The sequence below is a fragment of the Centruroides sculpturatus genome, unplaced genomic scaffold, assembly GCF_000671375.1.
Source record: "Centruroides sculpturatus isolate CEXI.00-Female unplaced genomic scaffold, Cexi_2.0 scaffold1673, whole genome shotgun sequence".
Classification (NCBI taxonomy): Eukaryota; Metazoa; Arthropoda; class Arachnida; order Scorpiones; family Buthidae; genus Centruroides; species Centruroides sculpturatus.
Window position 1 is genome coordinate 16758 of NW_019386135.1, and position 5240 is coordinate 21997.

Sequence of the window (5240 nt, forward strand, 5' to 3'; positions counted from 1 at the left end):
AAAAACTGTGGACCTAAAAATTCCGACTGTTGTCTGCTGTCTATCCTTTCTTAATCTCAAGAAAGGGGTTAGATAGATGAAATTTGAGATCAGATGTGGGTAAGCTTAGAGGGAAAGCTGCCCAGATTAACTGTATATGAACTTCTGGTTTGAAACAGAAGTCATGTTACTTTGATTCAAAATTTTCTTCTGAAGGGAGTTAGATAGATGATTAATACAACTCTATTGCTAACAAGAAAAATATGAAGTACACAATAAGTAATCACTCATACAGTATTTCCACTGTATTTATTGTGATTATGTCACAATAAATAATAGCTTGTTATAATTAGTTTGGTGTATTTGATTATGGAAACATGTCATGTGGAGCAATCTGCCAAGGTGATGCATTTTAGAAAGACTTTTATGGGACATTGGGACCCTATTTAGATGTTAATAATGTGAATAAAACCCAAAAAACTCTACATGGCTAGCTTGTTGGCCATGCTCAAACCCATGGGGTTTGAAAACTACCAGAGTTTGCAGTTTTATGCACTCGGCTACTGGAGGGTGCTTATTAGAATGAAGAAAGTACTCTTCATAAATGAAAAACCCAAGTTGTTAGATGTGGAAAATTAAATACAGTCGGTTCCATTTAATTGGGCCAAATCCAAAAGTACAGAAACCAAACTAATAAATTAATACATAATTTAATTGCTTAATTGGGATAGTAGCAGAAAAAGAATTTAGCAAGTTTTGATATATTTTAGGGATTTCCAAAAATATGTAGACATTATGTACTGTACACTAATGTCGTGTAGGCCTAATGATTGGCAGAGACAAAGCGATTTTGTCTTTTGCTTGGGCAGTTCAGTTTTTCCAGAGGGGGGTCACCATAGTGGAATGTATCACATAGGGATTCCATTTGAGATGAACCTGAATGCAAGCTACTGACCCTGCTCTGGATTGGACCAGACAATTCCTTTAAAAGCAAAGGGACAAAGATCACCGGACAATTTTTCGAGGTCTCTTGACTGAGTTGGAAGACCGCTAGAGTTTTCTTGGAAGATATTGTGTGCATAATTATGACTAGATTCGAACAGCAGCCATTGAATTGCTGAGACTAGCATTCAGAACTGGTGGATTCTTCAAAGTGGCCCATCTCCAAGTAAAGGAAGGCCATATGGTGACTTTTAGATGAATCCCGTTTTTTCCTCCCTTTTTATTTAGAACATGTTCTAACTAAAAATGTTCTAACTGTTCTAAAATGTTCTAGAACATGTTCTAACTAAAAAGGGAGAAAGGAAAAATCTTTCGATCAGGAACAAATCGAACGGTCAACTCTTGTGTATGTCACTACTAATACTGCATTTGGCAACACTAGCATGATGCAAATTAGTTATCTATCGTCGTGAGTCTGGCAAATTTATAGTACAAATATTTTCTGTATTTTGGTTTAATAAAGCATTAAAATAGGTATCTAATTATTATTATTATTTACCTATGTATTACATATTTTAGAATTAGGCCAAAATGGATTAGTCCCAACATGTCCTAGTTAAGTGGAATTGACTGTATCTATAGGCATTTTACAGATTTTTATGCGCTTAAGCAGATTTGATTTTACGCAGGCACATTCTACATGCTACCTGTCTCAGTAATGATATTGCATGTCTATTTTGCACTATATCATTGTTGCAGTAATTAAGTGAATATAATATATATACTTTTTAAAATTATATTTTTATTTGTAAGAATTATATTTAGTTTATTAATTTGTCAAATCTTCTGCCAGTAGATGATGATATGTATAACTCAGTAAATTGAATGTAGATAGAAATTCAATTGATATTTTGGGGTGGGATGTTCAACATTATCTAAGTTAGAAGTATTTGAATGTAACTGCCAAGTTTTGTAGTAATTGATCAAATGGCCTAACAAACAAACATTGTCATTTATATATATAGATGTATGTTGGCTTGAGAATGGCCTAATGTAGACCGAAACATTTACAGCTAAATATTTATGTAACTTTAGACTTATACATATAATGTTTTAAATTATTTTTAAGATTTAAGTCTATTTTTACATAGTGTACTATAATATGATAATTATTAAAAAATAATAAATGAGTATGATATCTTGTTAATTATCTTCTTACCTTAGTGATCTTACTGTCAATAATTTCTCAATTAATTTATTATCAAATCTCAAAACTTCTTTTTAGTTGTTGACTTTATCCAATTGAAAAATACTGGTTTTGGTGTAAATTTATATTTCATTTTCATACATGAATTTTCTTTCCCTATCCTTTCAGATAGGTTAAAATGTGCAAGGCAGAACTTATCAGTCATTATTTTGTCAATGATGATTTTCACACTTCAGAAAGAGATGAACTGTAAACCTTAATGGTTATTATTCATATCTGCTAGGAACTGATCCTAATTACCTTCTCTATGCCATAAGTCATTCACATAGTATTTATAGTACAAAATGCTTTCTGCAAGTTTGGTGATGACCTTCTCCATTTTCATTAAAACTAACTCACACAAGCAACAATGGCTATAGCTATTTTTGGGGGATGTAGACAAACCTATACTTTGACATTGTTTCGAATGGAGACATCTACATTCAAACTTAAATTCTAGGGAAGAAGAGCTAGTTCCAAACACAATGATGGAGTGGCATTACTAAATGAAAATACATTAGGTGGACAAAAATATTTGGACAAACTTGTAGAAAAGGAAAAATGCTATTTGTTTGTTGAATTTAGTATATGGTCGTCCCACCTTTGGTCTTAATGACTGCTGCAACTCTCTGAGGCATGTTTCCATCAAGTTACAGTTAGTATTGGCAGTAGTAATGTGCTGGATCGTTAAAAATGTATATCTGCAGATACGGATATGGATCTCAACTTTAATACTCAGTTAGCACTGGTGCTTGTGACCTTGGACCAATAGTTGACACTTTGCATTAGTAACACAACATGTTTTGACTTGCACTGCGCGTGTTTTTGTTTATAGTTTAGTATGACATGGGATAGCATAGATTACATTTGTATCTTTGGAGAGTGTTGAGTTAAATTAAAATAAACAACATCGACAAAAAAGTTTAGTAGTGTAATATGGAAATACTGTATTTTACGATAGTAAATGAATTTTGCATGATAAAATTTTTGCAATATGAATGTGCCAAATATGTTATTTTAAGAAATAAAAAGTGATTTGAATTGAAGTTATTAGTATTTTATTGCTACCTATCTTCAAAATTTCATATAAGTAATGAAGTTTATTAAGATAAAAGATCTGTTAAAGCAAAACGACTTTCAACAACTTAACACTTCGTTGAGTAGTAATAATCCACGAAAACCTTTCTGTACAAGTGTTATGTTCTTAACTACTCCACAAATGCTTTCGACCTCCACCGAGGTCTGCTTCAGGGCACCTGCATCAACAACAAAGATGGCGAAACAATCGCGCAGGCGTGGAGGTATTTGTTCGAGGAATTCGAACAGGCACAGTCAGAGGGGTGAAACCCGATGCACACGATTATTTACATCTCTGGTGACATCATTACGACAGTCAGGAAGAAACACAATCAGTCACCACCTGAAGCAGACCTCGGTGGAGGTCAAAAGCATTTGTGGAGTAGTTAAGAACATAACACTTGTGCAGAAAGGTTTTGATGGATTATTATTGATATGTTAAAGATCTGCTGAAAAGTAACGGATACGGATTTTTTTTCCCTCAGATATCCGCGGATACAGATAGAAATACCGATATCCGGCACATCACTAATTGGCAGGAATGTTTCTCTATTCTTCTTGCAGAGAGACTGCAAGCAGGCACAACCATCAAAGAAGGTCATGTCCAACAAAGTCTGATGTGATATTCCAGCTCATCCAAAGATGTCCAATTGGGTCAGGTTGGGACTCTGAGAAGGAGAATCCAAAAGTTGGACTTCTTGCTCTTAAAACTATGTCCGGATAGCGCATCAGGGTGGCATGGTGCTCAGTCATGCTGGAAAACATGGTGATCCGTGCCAAAGTGCTGCCACATTGTAAGCAGTGCCAAATTGTCCAGAATGCCTTGGCATTAGCGTTTATGGTGGTAAGCACCAGGATCAAAGGATCCAGTTTGTGCCAGTAGAAACAGCCCCAAACCATCATTGATCATCTATCATTGTTGACGCTATGAATGGACTGTATACGAACTCACAATAATTGCCCAATAAAATGATTTTTATTGATTTAAACTCTCTCCAATAATTCAGGCAATACAGTTTGGATTCCTCTTGAATCCAATATACAAACAAGGGCGTCAACAGACAAGAATGATGACTCACCAAAAAACGCGTGAAAAAACACCCTCTCACAATAAAAAGAAAATAAAAAATTTTCCTAATAATAATAATTCTTGAGTCCTCTCTGATTCTGCCTAGCCTTGAATCCATTATCCAACATGTTAAACAATGTGCAATATGGCTACAATATCAGACATGAAAAAACAACACAGTTTACACTGTCACATCTCATGTACATGGACGACATAAAACTTTATGCATCCACACAAAAACAACTTCATCAACTCCTATAAATCACGCATTTATACACTAAAAACATACAAATGGAGTTTGGCCTATACAAATGCAAAACACTTCACATAGAAAAAGGAATCCTGAAGAAAGAAGAGTTTGAACTTGGAAATGGAGAAGTTATTGAATCCATGGAAGAGGGCAAGTTCTACAAGTATTTAGGATTCCAACAGGCCAAATTAACAGAACATACACAAATAAAGCAAAGATTAATTAACTACATCAATCAGGCCATGTCTGCCATCTTTACGTGGAAGGGTTAATCTTTCTATGGCAGATTTAGGATGATGATGATTAATTTAACCTTCACTACAAACAAATACAGTCACTGTGAGAGTTTTTCTACAAGAAATGAGAAACATCACAATTACATAAAGCAGTAACTCTAGCAGACTCAAATAACACACCATTAAACTTACACTCACAACATATAAAAAGCATAGACACCATCAAGCAATCATGGGCTCGAAAGGCACTTCATGGCAGGCATCCTTATGACCTGACTCACGATTTTGTTGACAGAACTGCATCAAACCTCTGGTTAGATCAACGATGCCTCCTTGGTGAGACGGAAGGATTCATGATTGCCATACAGGATCAGGTCATAAATACTAAAAACTACAGAAAACACATACTCAAAGATACAACACTCACTAATGACACATGCA